At 62.1% G+C, this 17,500-nt stretch overlaps 1 long non-coding RNA gene and 2 other non-coding genes across 3 annotated transcripts in view; 1 reads left to right on the top strand and 2 right to left on the bottom strand.

Annotated features, from left to right (window-relative positions):
• Window positions 1-17,500, top strand: part of LOC142790308 (uncharacterized) — a 158,260-nt gene that overhangs the window by 90,468 nt on the left and 50,292 nt on the right. The gene's annotated exons all lie outside the window — the stretch shown is intronic.
• Window positions 1,084-1,236, bottom strand: LOC142790405 (5.8S ribosomal RNA). The gene has a single exon (XR_012889496.1). It is a non-coding gene; the product is annotated as a 5.8S ribosomal RNA (ribosomal RNA).
• Window positions 2,956-4,770, bottom strand: LOC142790323 (small subunit ribosomal RNA). Its single transcript, XR_012889434.1, has one exon. It is a non-coding gene; the product is annotated as a small subunit ribosomal RNA (ribosomal RNA).

The raw sequence follows: 17,500 nt of genomic DNA, 5'->3' as shown, positions 1-17,500 counted from the left end.
ACCCTGTACAGGGCCACTTCTTCACAAGGCTGGCAATCGGCTTCCCCGCTGCACGCGTGCGGCGCACAACCGGTGTGACGTGGAAGTGACGGGACACGTTCGTAAACCCATCGCGAACCGAGTACGACGCCCTACCAAGTGCGCCCGCAACCCTGTACAGGGTCACATCTTCACAAGGCTGGCAAGCGGCATTCCGCTGCGCGCGTGCGTCGTCCGAGCAGTTGCGTGATAAACGACCGTGTCGAAAGCCCAAACACCGCCGAGGCCAGTCGCCGCCGCCGCAAGGGCAGCCACGCAGCCTGGCGAGAGGCATCGTCTCGTGTAGCGTCGCCCCCGCCCCAACTGGAGTGGCCCAGTTTTTTGAACGGGACGGGAACTGCGAAGCACTTAGACCGACGGCGGACTACGACGAGAACGCCTTAAGCTTCGCCAACGTTTCGCCAACTCGTGCGGGAGACTTTTTCCGTTTCGCGGCAAGTCGTCGCGCCGTGCTCTCCGCATCAACCGCGTACGCAGCGAACCGCAAACGTCGGGCGCAGCCTCCTCACCTCCCTGCGCTTTGCGCGCGAACGTTCCCTGTTCGCGCGGCAAAGCCTGGAGGAGGCACGGCCCCGCAGCGTGTTCGAGCGCCCGGTCTACGGGACACCCTGCTTACTTCGAGGGCAACAAGCGCAACGCAAGGCTGCGATCTCGCGCACTTTGCGCACGGCTGGAGAAGCTTTGCTGGCCGGCTTTCGCTCCTCGTGTTTACCGTGCGTTAAAGTTGCGCGTCCGTGGCTCTCGCAGCTCTTGCGCGCCCGGTCGCAGAGAGGAGTACGCAACCTCGACCGCACTTTCCCTGCAGGCTTCCTTCCGACTCGAAGTCCTGCGGCGGTCTCAACGAGGTGCCACATCCTCAATGCAGTCGGTCGCCCCCGTTTCGGTTGGGCTCTGGCACGACGGTCGCCACCGTCTCGCCCTTGAGTGGCCGCTGTTGGCGCTCGCTGTGAGGTGTTCAGCGTGCTGTCCGTGTTGCCGACGCGGTCAAAACGAGTCGACGGCTCACGTTCCCTTGTGCGCCGAAGGCTCTCTTGATATGTGATCCGACCCTCAGACAGACGAAGCCAAGGGAAGACCCAAGGCCGCAATGTGCGTTCAAAGAATCAGTGCTCAGTGTGTCCTGCAATTCACACCAAGTCTCGCAGCTGGCTGCGTTCTTCATCGACCCGAGAACCGAGTGATCCACCGCTTAGAGTCGTGAAAAAGTGTTTGTTCAATTCCGTACAGTCAAAACCAAACGTTTCTGGCACTCGGCCAAACAGTGGCCAAGAAGGGCGCTTTTCAGCGCACGCTTGGACTCCAAAACTCTGCCGCGCCTTTTTCGGCTGCCGCAAATCGAGCAAACGGTGTGTTTCGGACGGCGTTTCGCTTCCGCTACTTGCGAGTGCTTTCGTGGTCCACCCCTCTATAAATACTCGGGAGGCGTCGAAGCCGGTTCTCCAAGCCGGACCCGTAGGTATCGTTGTGTGCTCGCTCTCATTGGCCCGCCTAACCAGAAAATGCCTGCGGTACACCCATTTGGATAAGAGTGCACGCAGATGCGGGCCTCGACGGCTACACATTTCCTCGGGCGGCCGCCTCCCGGCCTCCGTGGAGCGCGGGATGCACGGTCCCATCAACAAGCCTCTCCCGTTTTTACCGTGGCGTCGCGGTTCACCACGGCGGGCGGGTCGGTCTCCTCCGCATAAAAAGGGGGACCCCCGCTTTTTGTTCCACGAAATCGCACAAGCTTTTTTCGCATCCACGGTTTGCCACCGCACACCAAAATGCCGATCCGGCTGCTTACTTTAGCCAACAGGTGGAGCCAGGCGCGCCGTACTTGCGCGGCACTTCCCACGTCCACCGAAGTCGGTGCCAAGGACCACTTTCGGCGCCGGAGCCGCGTACGAGCCTACTCGAGGCGGAAGAACGAAGCCAGCAAGGGCCTGGCCGCAAGTGCGTTCAATTGTCGGGACGTCCAAGTCCCTCGTTCTTCCGTGCTTCCTCTTTCGGCAAGTCGTTGCGGCACCTTCCCAAAGCGCGCAGACCCGCTAATCGCGACGAGCGCGACGTGGCCGTGCCGCCTTTCCCTCGGCAGCAAGCAAAACGCCTGGCAACGTCGACGCTCCCCTAACCGCGATCTCGCACCGTGTTTCGTGTGGCGAATTCAAAAGCCGGCCGGCGCTGCTGCAACCATTACGGTCGGTACGCATACGCCGCGGAGGGCGGGACGGTCATCGGAGCGTGCGGTTCCTCCATCGAGTACTGCGCACCTCGGCCGTCGCATCGCCGTGCCATGACCGGCCGCGCGTCAACGCGAACCGGTGCCAGCGAGATCCCTCGCCTGCAAGAACCGACCGGCAGCCTCCGTCACCCGAGGACGCGGAGGCGCTTGCCGCGGACGGCGGGACGGTATGCACTGGTGCACAGCGGACCCGTCACATCGCCAGTTCCTTGACCGACCGCCGACGCTTGTGCCGTTCCTCTCGTACTTGGCAGTCGCCGCGCGATTGTCGGGTCTCGTTCTTGCACGCTCGAACGGTCGGGAGGGCACTCGGCTGGCGTTTCGGGAACGCGCAGCCTCGCCTTCTACCGACGTAACCACGACTCGCCGTTCGCGCTCCGCCGCTCCTGTTTACAGTACTAGGCGGTCCCGCAGCGGTCGGGTCGCGCATTTCGAGCGCTTCGAGCCACGGTGCAGTGGCGGGTCGAAAGCCGACCTATGAGTGCGTTGCGCCGTTTGTACCCGCGTCCGCCACCTGGCCGACCGTCCAAGGTCGCGGTGTTGGCGTCCGCTGGGCGCAACAATTTGTCACGGGGTGCCGCTCCACATTCAGGCAGCCCCGTGGGGAAAAGCCGACCCCGCGTCCAAACGGGGTCAGCGGCAGAAAGTGTCGGGCGCAGACGCAGCCGAGGCGCTCACCCTTCACAATCCGTTAATGATCCTTCCGCAGGTTCACCTACGGAAACCTTGTTACGACTTTTACTTCCTCTAAATGATCAAGTTTGGTCATCTTTCCAACAGACCGGCGCAACCGAAAGGCCGCGCCGGACATCGGTCCGAAGACCTCACTAAATCATTCAATCGGTAGTAGCGACGGGCGGTGTGTACAAAGGGCAGGGACGTAATCAACGCGAGCTTATGACTCGCGCTTACTGGGAATTCCTCGTTCAAGGGGAACAATTGCAAGCCCCTATCCCAATCACGAAAGAAGTTCCACGGGTTACCCAGTCTTTTCAGACAGGGATAAAGACACGCTGCTTCCTTCAGTGTAGCGCGCGTGCGGCCCCGGACATCTAAGGGCATCACAGACCTGTTATTGCTCTGTTTCGTGCGGCTAGGAGCCGCTTGTCCCTCTAAGAAGGTTGTAAGGTGCTGGGAACCCCGCACCTATTTAATAGGCTAGAGTCTCGTTCGTTATCGGAATTAACCAGACAAATCGCTCCACCAACTAAGAACGGCCATGCACCACCATCCACCGAATCAAGAAAGAGCTCTCAATCTGTCAATCCTCCCAGTGTCCGGGCCGGGTAAGTTTTCCCGTGTTGAGTCAAATTAAGCCGCAGGCTCCACTCCTGGTGGTGCCCTTCCGTCAATTCCTTTAAGTTTCAGCTTTGCAACCATACTTCCCCCGGAACCCAAATACTTTGGTTTCCCGGAAGCTGCCCGCCGAGTCATTTGAGTAACTCAGGCGGATCGCTGGTTGGCATCGTTTATGGTCAGAACTAGGGCGGTATCTGATCGCCTTCGAACCTCTGACTTTCGTTCTTGATCAATGAAAACATTCTTGGCAAATGCTTTCGCAGTAGTTCGTCTTGCGACGGTCCAAGAATTTCACCTCTAGCGCCGCAATACGAATGCCCCCGTCCGTCCCTCTTAATCATTACCTCGTATTCCAAAAACCAACAGAACAGAAACGAGGTCTTGTTCTATTATTCCATGCAAGTTTATTCAGGCGACTCGCCTGCGTTGAGCACTCTAATTTTTTCAAAGTAAAAGCACCGGCCATCTCGAGGCACACAATGAAGTGCACCAAGAAAGAACCGGCATGATGTTCAGTCCGAGCCGTCGCATCGGGTAGATGCACTACTCGTCTGGAACTGAGATCCAACTACGAGCTTTTTAACCGCAGCAGCTTTAGTATACGCTATTGGAGCTGGAATTACCGCGGCTGCTGGCACCAGACTTGCCCTCCAATTGATCCTCGTTAAAGGATTTAGAGTGTACTCATTTCAATTACGGGGCCTCAAAAGAGTCCCGTATTGTTATTTTTCGTCACTACCTCCCCGTGCCGGGAGTGGGTAATTTGCGCGCCTGCTGCCTTCCTTGGATGTGGTAGCCGTTTCTCAGGCTCCCTCTCCGGAATCGAACCCTGATTCTCCGTTACCCGTAACAACCATGGTAAGCAAGTAACCTACCATCGAAAGTTGATAAGGCAGACACTTGAAAGAAACGTCGCCGGCTCGTGGCCATGCGATCAGCACAAAGTTATCCAGAGTCACCACACAATACGGGCCGAAACCCGATCGATCTTGGTCTAATAAAAGCACCCGTTACCCAAAGGGCTCCAGGCTCACTGCATGTATTAGCTCTAGAATTGCCACAGTTATCCAAGTAGGAAGAAACGATCTAAGGAACCATAACTGATTTAATGAGCCATTCGCGGTTTCGCCTTATTTCGGCATGTACTTAGACATGCATGGCTTAATCTTTGAGACAAGCATATGATTACTGGCAGGATCAACCAGGTAATCGTTCGACTGCGCGTCCGTCCTCGCCTTCGGCGGGCCGGACGCAGTCTGTGTGCGGCGGAGGCCACCTTCAGGCGCCCCAACACGCTTATTTTGCACTCCGAGATGACGGCGTTCGAGCTCGCTACGGCACAACCTTCCCGAAAGACGAGTGGGAGCCGTGCGGCAAGAAGCACGTTCATGCTCGCTCTTTTTCGTTGCATCGACTCGGTCGCGCCGTGCGGGTTGCCCAAGCCCGCTGCACTGTCGGTGGACCGGCCGGAACTAGCAACGGAGCCGAGACCGCAAAGCCGCCAGACGACGGGTCACGCCCGCGTCTTCGGCGCTTTCGCATCTGAATCGCCCGAGGACGACACGGAACACACCTCGATATCGTGGTAAAACGGCACCGTCCGACAACCAGCCCCTAACGCATCAAGCGGATGAGGCTGCAGACGACTGCCGTGGATTCCCCTGGAGCAGACCCGAGGACACGCTTGACGAGGCCGAAGCCCGCCGCATATCAGACACCCGGTCGCTTTCGCGTACGCCGCTCACGAGAACCCCCACATAATAGCAGCGATAAGTACCCAGACCTCCTTGGGCACTAATACGAGCGTACTCGAGAAAATTTCACCGCGGGTGTGCCCCGAAACGTGTGGCACGTTGAGCGTGCCACAAGTCTACGTCGCTCTCAAACCCGCCGAGGTCGTAGAATTTGCGACCCTACTCACGAAATTGCCACCGAGGATACGGCCGCAAACGTACCGCACCTTGGGTAGGCCACGAGTTTGTGCAACACTACGCTGACGGCACAGCACCGAGGTCGTGCGCGCACGCACGGGAAAATTCCGCCGCGGTTTCTGCCGAAAACGTGAGGCACCACGACTCTCCGCAAGTTCGCGTCGACTGCGAAAGACCGAAGTCGTGAACGACGTGTCCGCTACTCGCCGCCGACACGCTGGACACCAAACGTACAACGAATCGACGGCGTCGTAGAGGCCCACGACGCGGTTTTCCTTAACGACGTCTCGGCGTGGCACCGACAGGTTAGAACGGCCGACCAACGTTCCCTGTCCGCCGTTCGGCTCAGTCGAAGGGCTCGGCGACTTCGGCAACGCTGCGAAGCCGCACGGTGACGCACGCCATGTCCCCATTTTTTTTTTCTTTCTGCGTCTGCCGGGGTGCCCCTATAATAGCAGCGATAAGCACCCAGACCGCCGTGGGTCGCTCGCCCCGGCTGACGTGGTTTTTCGTACTCCTGCGGCGGTCGCCGTCAAGCACGTCCAAATACGCTACTTTCGTGGGCGCATTCACGCTCTTTCGCTTCGCCGGAGTGCCAGCACTCACTCTGCCAAAAACGGCGAACATCCGAGCGGCGGTTCCCACTTTTGCGTCGGCGTCGCAAACCCCGCCCCGGCAGACGAGGTTTGCCGTACTCGTGCGACGGTGGCCGGCGGGCACGTCGAAAGACGCCGATATCGTGCGCGAATTGGCGCACCTTGGCTTCACCGGAGTGCCGCCACTGACTCCTCCAAAAACGGCGAAGATCCGAGCGGCGCTTCCCACTTTCGCATCGGCGTCCCGAACTCCGCCCCGGCTGACGCGGTTTACCGTACTCGTGCGACGGTCGCCGGCGAGCACGTGGAAAGACGCCGATATCGTGCCCGAATCGGCTCCGTTCGGCTTCGCCGGAGTGGAGCACTGGCTCGGCGAAAGACGACGAACATCCGAGCGACGGTTCTCACTATTGCGTACGCGTCGCAAACCCCGCCCCGGCAGACGCACTTTGCCGTACTCGTGCGACGGTCGCCGGCGAGCACGTAGAAAGACGCCGATATCGTGCCGGAATCGGCCCCGTTTGGCTTCGCCGGAGTGCCAGCACTCACTCGGCCACAAACGGCGAACATCCGAGCGGCGGTTCCCACTTAGCCGTCGGCGTCCCGAACTCCGCCCCGGCAGACGCGGTTGCCGAGCTCGTGCGACTAACGACCGCGAAGCCGTCTCGCGACGCCGCTTTCGTGCGCGGCTCCCACTGCGACCTGGGTCACCCGAGGTCGACGAGCAAAAAAGAATGTCGAAAAAAAAATTTTTTTTTTTTTGCGTCTGCCGGGGTGCCCCTATAATAGCAGCGATAAGCACCCAGACCGCCATGGGTCGCTCGCCCCGGCTGACGTGGTTTTTCGTTTTCCTGCGGTGGTCGTCGTCAAGCACGTCCAAACACGCCACTTTCGTGGGCGCATTCGCGCTCTTTCGCTTCGCCGGAGTGCCAGCACTCACTCTGCCAAAAACGGCGAACATCCTAGTGGCGGTTCCCACTTTTGCGTCGGCGTCGCCAACCCCGCCCCGGCATACGCGGTTTGCCGTACTCGTGCGGCGGTGGCCGGCGGGCACGTCGAAAGACACCGATATCGTGCGCGAGTCGATGCTTCTTGGTCTCGCAGGAGGGCCGCCACTCACTCCTGCAAAAACGGCGAAGATCCGAGCGGCGCTTCCCACTTTTTCGTCGGCGTCGCAAACCTCGCCCCGGCAGACGCGCTTTGCCGTACTCGTGCGACGGTCGCCGGCGAGCACGTCGAAATACGCCGATATCGTGCCCGAATCGGCCCCGTTTCGCTTCGCCGGAGTGCCAGCACTCGCTCGGCCAAAGACGACGAACATCCGAGCGACGGTTCCCACTATTGCGTACGCGTCGCAAACCCCGCCCCGGCAGACGCGGTTTGCCGTACTCGTGCGGCGGTGGCCGGCGGGCACGTCGAAAGACGCCGATATCGTGCACGAATTGGCGCTCCTTGGCTTCACCGGAGTGCCAGCACTCACTCGGCCAAAAACGGCGAACATCCGAGCAGCGGTACCCACTTAGCCGTCGGCATCCCGAACTCCGCGCCGGCTGACGCGGTTGCCGAGCTCGTGCGACTAGCGACCGCGAACGCGTCTCGCGACGCCGCTTTCGTGCGCGGCTCCCATTGCGACCTGGGTTACCCGAGCTCGACCAGCAAAAAAGAAGGTCGAAAAAAAATTTTTTTTTTTCTGCGTCTGCCGGGGTGCCCCTATAATAGCAGCGATAAGCACCCAGACCGCCGTGGGTCGCTCGCCCCGGCTGACGTGGTTTTTCGTACTCCTGCAGCGGTCGCCGTCAAGCACGTCCAAATACGCCACTTTCGTGGGCGCATTCGCGCTCTTTCGCGTCGCCGGAGTGCCAGCACTCACTCTGCCAAAAACGGCCAACATCCGAGCGGCGGTTCCCACTTTTGCGTCGGCGTCGTAAACCCCGCCCCGGCAGACGCGGTTTGCCCTACTCGTGCGACGGTCGCCGGCGAGCGCGTCGAAAGACGCCGATATCGTGCGCTAATTGGCGCTCCTTGGCTTCTCCGGAGTGCCGCCACTCACTCCTCCAAAAACGGCGAAGATCCGAGCGGCGTTCTCCACTTTCGCATCGGCGTCCCGAACTCCGCCCGGGCTGACGCGGTTTACCGTACTCGTGCGACGGTCGCCGGCGGGCACGTCGAAAGACGCCGATATCGTGCCGTAATCGGCCCCGTTTGGCTTCGCCCGAGTGCCAGCACTCACTCGGCCAAAAACGGCGAACATCCGAGCAGCGTTTCCCACTTTCGCATCGGCGTCCCGAAGCCCGCCCCGGCAGACGCGGTTTGCCCTACTCGAGCGACGGTCGCCGGCGATCACGTCGAAAGGCGCCGAATTCGTGCACGAATCGATGCTTCTTGGTCTCGCAGGAGGGCCGCCACTCACTCCTGCAAAAACGGCGAAGATCCGAGTTGCGCTTCCCACTTTTTCGTCGGCGTCCCGAACTACGCCCCGGCTGACGCGGTTTACCGTACTCGTGCGACGGTCGCCGGCGGTCACTTCAAAATACGCCGATTTCGTGGGCGCATTCACGCTGTTTCGCTTCCCCGGAGTGCCAACACTCACTCTGCCGAAAGCGGCGATCATCCGAGCGGCGGTTCCCACTTTTGCGTCGGCTTCGCAAACGGCGCCCCGGCAGACGCGCTCGTGCGACGTACTCGTGCGACGGTCGCCGGCGAGCACGTCGAAAGACGCCGATATCGTGCTCGAATCGACCCCGTTTCGCTTCGCCGGAGTGCTGCCAGTCACGGCGCAGAAAACGGCGAACAAGTGTTTTTTTTTTTCCTAGAATTTGTGTTATAGAAGGCACATTTGATATCGGACGATAATTTTCAACTTTATCACGCGCACCGATTTTCGTGTAGAGGTTTGCAAATTTATGGGAATTTCTCCACTTGGAATAATGCGATTTAGTAGTACTACGAGAACTTCATGGATGTACTCAAGGGTACGGGGCAAGTCAGTTACGTCAACACCTGCAGATTATTTACACTTCAAACTGAAAATTGTTGGTTGTGAGTCCTCGTGTGATATTAAAGGCCGATTCGCTAACACATAGAACAAAGAAAGAAAGGAAGAAAAAACGCCCGCGCTCGCTCAAGAAACCTGGGTTCGCAACAAGTGGCAACAACAAGCAACCGAGCGAGTGCGCCAAAACCCGTGGCGGCCGAACAAACGCGAAGTCCCAACCGCGTCAGCCGGGGCGGCACGGGACAGGAAAAATCACTTCAGCCGGGGCGGCGGGGCACCGAATAAACCTCGTCACCTCGTCGCAGGATAAAAGAGGAAACAAAAAGTCTAAACAGCGTCTGCTGGAGCGAATGCGTAATAAAACAACAACAACAACAAAAAAAAAACACCCGCGCTCAAGAAGTCTGCAATCACCACAAAAGGCGACTGTGACCGAGCAGCGTCAGCCGGGGCCGTGCGGAAACGGAAAAACCGCGACTACCGGGGCGTCGAGGCACCGAAAAATCCACTTCAGCCGCGGCGAAAAAAAAAACAAAAAGAAAGACGGAGGGGGGGGGGGGAACCACGTCTGCCGGGGCGAAGGAAAAAAAAAACGCGTCTGCCGGGGCGAGCCCGGGTGCGGCACCACCGGGAAAACTGTGGCAAACAGACATGGCGATCGAGTGAGTGGGCCGCCAGCCAGGCTCAGCCAAAAAGTGCAAAGTCCGAACTGCGTCAGCCGGGGCGGCAAAAACCGCGTCAGCCGGGGCGGCGCAAAAAACCGCGTCTGCCGGGGCGGCACGAAACCGCGTCAGCCGGGGCGGCGCGAAAACTGCGTCAGCCGGGGCGAAAGAAAAAAAAAAACGCGTCTGCCGGGGCGAGCCCGGGTGCGGCACCACCGGGAAGACTGTGGCAAACAGACATGGCGATCGAGTGAGTGGGCCGCCAGCCAGGCTCAGCCCAAAAAGTGCTAAGTCCGAACTGCGTCAGCCGGGGCGGCAAAAACCGCGTCAGCCGGGGCGGCGCGAAAACCGCGTCTGCCGGGGCGGCGCGAAAACTGCGTCAGCCGGGGCGAGCCCGGGTGCGGCACCACCGGGAAAACTGTGGCTAACAGACATGGCGATCGAGTGAGTGGGCCACCAGCCAGGCTCAGCCAAAAAGTGCTAAGTCCGAACTGCGTCAGCCGGGGCGGCAAAAACCGCGTCAGCCGGGGCGGCAAAAACCGCGTCAGCCGGGGCGGCGCAAAAACCGCGTCTGCCGGGGCGGCACGAAACCGCGTCAGCCGGGGCGGCGCGAAAACTGCGTCAGCCGGGGCGAGCCCGGGTGCGGCACCACCGGGAAAACTGTGGCAAACAGACATGGCGATCGAGTGAGTGGGCCGCCAGCCAGGCTCAGCCAAAAAGTGCCAAGTCCGAACTGCGTCAGCCGGGGCGGCAAAAAACCGCGTCAGCCGGGGCGGCGCAAAAAACCGCGTCTGCTGGGGCGGCGCGAAAACCGCGTCTGCCGGGGCGGCGCGAAAACTGCGTCAGCCGGGGCGAAAGAAAAAAAAAACGCGTCTGCCGGGGCGAGCCCGGGTGCGGCACCACCGGGAAAACTGTGGCAAACAGACATGGCGATCGAGTGAGTGGGCCGCCAGCCAGGCACAGCCGAAAAGTGCCAAGTCCGAACTGCGTCTGCCGGGGCGGCACGAAACCGCGTCAGCCGGGGCGGCGCGAAAACTGCGTCAGCCGGGGCGAAAGAAAAAAAAACGCGTCTGCCGGGGCGAGCCCGGGTGCGGCACCACCGGGAAAACTGTGGCAAACAGACATGGCGATCGAGTGAGTGGGCCGCCAGCCAGGCTCAGCCAAAAAGTGCAAAGTCCGAACTGCGTCAGCCGGGGCGGCAAAAACCGCGTCAGCCGGGGCGGCGCAAAAAACCGCGTCTGCCGGGGCGGCACGAAACCGCGTCAGCCGGGGCGGCGCGAAAACTGCGTCAGCCGGGGCGAAAGAAAAAAAAAAAAACGCGTCTGCCGGGGCAAGCCCGGGTGCGGCACCACCGGGAAAACTGTGGCAAACAGACATGGCGATCGAGTGAGTGGGCCGCCAGCCAGGCACAGCCGAAAAGTGCAAAGTCCGAACCGTGTCAGCCGGGGCGACGCAAAAACCGCGTCAGCCGGGGCGGCGCGAAAACCGCGTCAGCCGGGGCGGCACGAAACCGCGTCAGCCGGGGCGGCGCGAAAACTGCGTCAGCCGGGGCGGCGCGAAAACCTCGTCAGCCGGGGCGAGCGAAAAGGGGGGGGGGGAACCACGTCTGCCGGGGCGAAAGAAAAAAAAAACGCGTCTGCCGGGGCGAGCCCGGGTGCGGCACCACCGGGAAGACTGTGGCAAACAGACATGGCGATCGAGTGAGTGGGCCGCCAGCCAGGCTCAGCCCAAAAAGTGCTAAGTCCGAACTGCGTCAGCCGGGGCGGCAAAAACCGCGTCAGCCGGGGCGGCGCGAAAACCGCGTCTGCCGGGGCGGCGCGAAAACTGCGTCAGCCGGGGCGAGCCCGGGTGCGGCACCACCGGGAAAACTGTGGCTAACAGACATGGCGATCGAGTGAGTGGGCCACCAGCCAGGCTCAGCCAAAAAGTGCTAAGTCCGAACTGCGTCAGCCGGGGCGGCAAAAACCGCGTCAGCCGGGGCGGCAAAAACCGCGTCAGCCGGGGCGGCGCAAAAACCGCGTCTGCCGGGGCGGCACGAAACCGCGTCAGCCGGGGCGGCGCGAAAACTGCGTCAGCCGGGGCGAGCCCGGGTGCGGCACCACCGGGAAAACTGTGGCAAACAGACATGGCGATCGAGTGAGTGGGCCGCCAGCCAGGCTCAGCCAAAAAGTGCCAAGTCCGAACTGCGTCAGCCGGGGCGGCAAAAAACCGCGTCAGCCGGGGCGGCGCAAAAAACCGCGTCTGCCGGGGCGGCGCGAAACCGCGTCAGCCGGGGCGGCGCGAAAACTGCGTCAGCCGGGGCGGCGCGAAAACCTCGTCAGCCGGGGCGAGCGAAAAGGGGGGGGGGAACCACGTCTGCCGGGGCGAAAGAAAAAAAAAACGCGTCTGCCGGGGCGAGCCCGGGTGCGGCACCACCGGGAAGACTGTGGCAAACAGACATGGCGATCGAGTGAGTGGGCCGCCAGCCAGGCTCAGCCCAAAAAGTGCTAAGTCCGAACTGCGTCAGCCGGGGCGGCAAAAACCGCGTCAGCCGGGGCGGCGCGAAAACCGCGTCTGCCGGGGCGGCGCGAAAACTGCGTCAGCCGGGGCGAGCCCGGGTGCGGCACCACCGGGAAAACTGTGGCTAACAGACATGGCGATCGAGTGAGTGGGCCACCAGCCAGGCTCAGCCAAAAAGTGCTAAGTCCGAACTGCGTCAGCCGGGGCGGCAAAAACCGCGTCAGCCGGGGCGGCAAAAACCGCGTCAGCCGGGGCGGCGCAAAAACCGCGTCTGCCGGGGCGGCACGAAACCGCGTCAGCCGGGGCGGCGCGAAAACTGCGTCAGCCGGGGCGAGCCCGGGTGCGGCACCACCGGGAAAACTGTGGCAAACAGACATGGCGATCGAGTGAGTGGGCCGCCAGCCAGGCTCAGCCAAAAAGTGCCAAGTCCGAACTGCGTCAGCCGGGGCGGCAAAAAACCGCGTCAGCCGGGGCGGCGCAAAAAACCGCGTCTGCCGGGGCGGCGCGAAAACCGCGTCTGCCGGGGCGGCGCGAAAACTGCGTCAGCCGGGGCGAAAGAAAAAAAAAAACGCGTCTGCCGGGGCGAGCCCGGGTGCGGCACCACCGGGAAAACTGTGGCAAACAGACATGGCGATCGAGTGAGTGGGCTGCCAGCCAGGCACAGCCGAAAAGTGCCAAGTCCGAACTGCGTCTGCCGGGGCGGCACGAAACCGCGTCAGCCGGGGCGGCGCGAAAACTGCGTCAGCCGGGGCGAAAGAAAAAAAAAAACGCGTCTGCCGGGGCGAGCCCGGGTGCGGCACCACCGGGAAAACTGTGGCAAACAGACATGGCGATCGAGTGAGTGGGCCGCCAGCCAGGCTCAGCCAAAAAGTGCAAAGTCCGAACTGCGTCAGCCGGGGCGGCAAAAACCGCGTCAGCCGGGGCGGCGCAAAAAACCGCGTCTGCCGGGGCGGCACGAAACCGCGTCAGCCGGGGCGGCGCGAAAACTGCGTCAGCCGGGGCGAAAGAAAAAAAAAACGCGTCTGCCGGGGCAAGCCCGGGTGCGGCACCACCGGGAAAACTGTGGCAAACAGACATGGCGATCGAGTGAGTGGGCCGCCAGCCAGGCACAGCCGAAAAGTGCAAAGTCCGAACCGTGTCAGCCGGGGCGACGCAAAAACCGCGTCAGCCGGGGCGGCGCGAAAACCGCGTCAGCCGGGGCGGCGCGAAAACCGCGTCAGCCGGGGCGGCACGAAACCGCGTCAGCCGGGGCGGCGCGAAAACTGCGTCAGCCGGGGCGGCGCGAAAACCTCGTCAGCCGGGGCGAGCGAAAAGGGGGGGGGGGGAACCACGTCTGCCGGGGCGAAAGAAAAAAAAACGCGTCTGCCGGGGCGAGCCCGGGTGCGGCACCACCGGGAAGACTGTGGCAAACAGACATGGCGATCGAGTGAGTGGGCCGCCAGCCAGGCTCAGCCCAAAAAGTGCTAAGTCCGAACTGCGTCAGCCGGGGCGGCAAAAACCGCGTCAGCCGGGGCGGCGCGAAAACCGCGTCTGCCGGGGCGGCGCGAAAACTGCGTCAGCCGGGGCGAGCCCGGGTGCGGCACCACCGGGAAAACTGTGGCTAACAGACATGGCGATCGAGTGAGTGGGCCACCAGCCAGGCTCAGCCAAAAAGTGCTAAGTCCGAACTGCGTCAGCCGGGGCGGCAAAAACCGCGTCAGCCGGGGCGGCAAAAACCGCGTCAGCCGGGGCGGCGCAAAAACCGCGTCTGCCGGGGCGGCACGAAACCGCGTCAGCCGGGGCGGCGCGAAAACTGCGTCAGCCGGGGCGAGCCCGGGTGCGGCACCACCGGGAAAACTGTGGCAAACAGACATGGCGATCGAGTGAGTGGGCCGCCAGCCAGGCTCAGCCAAAAAGTGCCAAGTCCGAACTGCGTCAGCCGGGGCGGCAAAAAACCGCGTCAGCCGGGGCGGCGCAAAAAACCGCGTCTGCCGGGGCGGCGCGAAAACCGCGTCTGCCGGGGCGGCGCGAAAACTGCGTCAGCCGGGGCGAAAGAAAAAAAAAACGCGTCTGCCGGGGCGAGCCCGGGTGCGGCACCACCGGGAAAACTGTGGCAAACAGACATGGCGATCGAGTGAGTGGGCCGCCAGCCAGGCACAGCCGAAAAGTGCCAAGTCCGAACTGCGTCTGCCGGGGCGGCACGAAACCGCGTCAGCCGGGGCGGCGCGAAAACTGCGTCAGCCGGGGCGAAAGAAAAAAAAAACGCGTCTGCCGGGGCGAGCCCGGGTGCGGCACCACCGGGAAAACTGTGGCAAACAGACATGGCGATCGAGTGAGTGGGCCGCCAGCCAGGCTCAGCCAAAAAGTGCAAAGTCCGAACTGCGTCAGCTGGGGCGGCAAAAACCGCGTCAGCCGGGGCGGCGCAAAAAACCGCGTCTGCCGGGGCGGCACGAAACCGCGTCAGCCGGGGCGGCGCGAAAACTGCGTCAGCCGGGGCGAAAGAAAAAAAAAACGCGTCTGCCGGGGCAAGCCCGGGTGCGGCACCACCGGGAAAACTGTGGCAAACAGACATGGCGATCGAGTGAGTGGGCCGCCAGCCAGGCACAGCCGAAAAGTGCAAAGTCCGAACCGTGTCAGCCGGGGCGACGCAAAAACCGCGTCAGCCGGGGCGGCGCGAAAACCGCGTCAGCCGGGGCGGCACGAAACCGCGTCAGCCGGGGCGGCGCGAAAACTGCGTCAGCCGGGGCGGCGCGAAAACCTCGTCAGCCGGGGCGAGCGAAAAGGGGGGGGGGGAACCACGTCTGCCGGGGCGAAAGAAAAAAAAAACGCGTCTGCCGGGGCGAGCCCGGGTGCGGCACCACCGGGAAGACTGTGGCAAACAGACATGGCGATCGAGTGAGTGGGCCGCCAGCCAGGCTCAGCCCAAAAAGTGCTAAGTCCGAACTGCGTCAGCCGGGGCGGCAAAAACCGCGTCAGCCGGGGCGGCGCGAAAACCGCGTCTGCCGGGGCGGCGCGAAAACTGCGTCAGCCGGGGCGAGCCCGGGTGCGGCACCACCGGGAAAACTGTGGCTAACAGACATGGCGATCGAGTGAGTGGGCCACCAGCCAGGCTCAGCCAAAAAGTGCTAAGTCCGAACTGCGTCAGCCGGGGCGGCAAAAACCGCGTCAGCCGGGGCGGCAAAAACCGCGTCAGCCGGGGCGGCGCAAAAACCGCGTCTGCCGGGGCGGCACGAAACCGCGTCAGCCGGGGCGGCGCGAAAACTGCGTCAGCCGGGGCGAGCCCGGGTGCGGCACCACCGGGAAAACTGTGGCAAACAGACATGGCGATCGAGTGAGTGGGCCGCCAGCCAGGCTCAGCCAAAAAGTGCCAAGTCCGAACTGCGTCAGCCGGGGCGGCAAAAAACCGCGTCAGCCGGGGCGGCGCAAAAAACCGCGTCTGCCGGGGCGGCGCGAAAACCGCGTCTGCCGGGGCGGCGCGAAAACTGCGTCAGCCGGGGCGAAAGAAAAAAAAAAACGCGTCTGCCGGGGCGAGCCCGGGTGCGGCACCACCGGGAAAACTGTGGCAAACAGACATGGCGATCGAGTGAGTGGGCCGCCAGCCAGGCACAGCCGAAAAGTGCCAAGTCCGAACTGCGTCTGCCGGGGCGGCCCGAAACCGCGTCAGCCGGGGCGGCGCGAAAACTGCGTCAGCCGGGGCGAAAGAAAAAAAAAACGCGTCTGCCGGGGCGAGCCCGGGTGCGGCACCACCGGGAAAACTGTGGCAAACAGACATGGCGATCGAGTGAGTGGGCCGCCAGCCAGGCACAGCCGAAAAGTGCTAAGTCCGAACTGCGTCTGCCGGGGCGGCACGAAACCGCGTCAGCCGGGGCGGCGCGAAAACCGCGTCTGCCGGGGCGGCACGAAACCGCGTCAGCCGGGGCGGCGCGAAAACTGCGTCAGCCGGGGCGAGCCCGGGTGCAGCACCACCGGGAAAACTGTGGCAAACAGACATGGCGATCGAGTGAGTGGGCCGCCAGCCAGGCACAGCCGAAAAGTGCTAAGTCCGAACTGCGTCAGCCGGGGCGGCAAAAACCGCGTCAGCCGGGGCGGCGCAAAAACCGCGTCTGCCGGGGCGAATGCAAAAAAAAACAAAGAAAAAAGCCCGCGCTTAATCAAAAGAAAACAAAGAAAAAAGCTTGCGCTTAATCAAAAGAAAACAAACAAAAAAGTTCGCGCTTAAGCCTGGCGGTGGAACCACCGGGGCAAACAGACCTGGCGATCGAGTGAGTGGGCCGCCAGCCGGGGTGAGCCAAAAAGTGCAAAGTCCGAACCGCGTCAGCCGGGGCGACGCAAAAACCGCGTCAGCCGGGGCGGCGCGAAAACCGCGTCAGCCGGGGCGGCGCAAAAACTGCGTCAGCCGGGGCGGCACGGAAAAACGAAAACCGCGTCAGCCGGGGCGGCACGGAAAAACGAAAACCGCGTCAGCCGGGGCGACATCAAAATGAGGAAAAAAAAAAAAAAACTGCCTTAGGACACCTGCGTACACTTTCATGCGTTTGGGCATATCTCTCTGTAACACGCGCGCCCCTCGTTACGCGCGGCACTCTGTTTTCTCCGACACCCATATTTCGGCGGCATGTGGCACGCGCGCCCGTCCCTACGCACGGCACACCGCAGTGCTTTCTCGATATTTTTCTTTTCCTCCAACACCGTCATCTATAGGCTTTTAGTGACCTGTTGCTCGTGGCACAAGTTCGCTAGCTCTGACACCTCTTGCATGCGCACCGTTTTTGCGCACGGTGCTATGCCGCAAAGCACGGCAGTCGCATGCGTTTCTCTCAGGCACCTCTTTTTTGACACAACGCTGTGGTGCTTAGAAACACACGCGCCGCTTTTGCGCACAGAACTCCACCGTACAGCACGGTAGTCACGTTTGTTCCACACGAACAGCAGTGTGCATCTTGCTACGACACTTTGAAAGCTTTTTCTTCCGAGTCTCGACCGCGCTGTTCCTTTCGTACTTGGCGCGGTTTCGGGACCAGCTTTGTTTTAAACCCCTACTGCGCGCCGTTCCTTTCGTACTTGGCGCGGTTCAGGGTTTGTTTCGAGCCCTTAGCCGCGCTGTTCCCTCCGTACTTGGCGCGGTTTAGGGTCGAGCTTTGTCTCGAGCCCTCTCCGCGCCGTTCCTTCCGTACTTGGCGCGGTTTAGGGTTTGTTTCGAGCCCTTAGCCGCGCTGTTCCCTCCGTACTTGGCGCGGTTTAGGGTCGAGCTTTGTCTCGAGCCCTCTCCGCGCCGT

Source organism: Rhipicephalus microplus, unplaced genomic scaffold, assembly GCF_043290135.1.
Source record: "Rhipicephalus microplus isolate Deutch F79 unplaced genomic scaffold, USDA_Rmic scaffold_99, whole genome shotgun sequence".
Taxonomy (NCBI): domain Eukaryota; kingdom Metazoa; phylum Arthropoda; class Arachnida; order Ixodida; family Ixodidae; genus Rhipicephalus; species Rhipicephalus microplus.
This window is presented reverse-complemented; position numbering and strand designations above follow the sequence as displayed.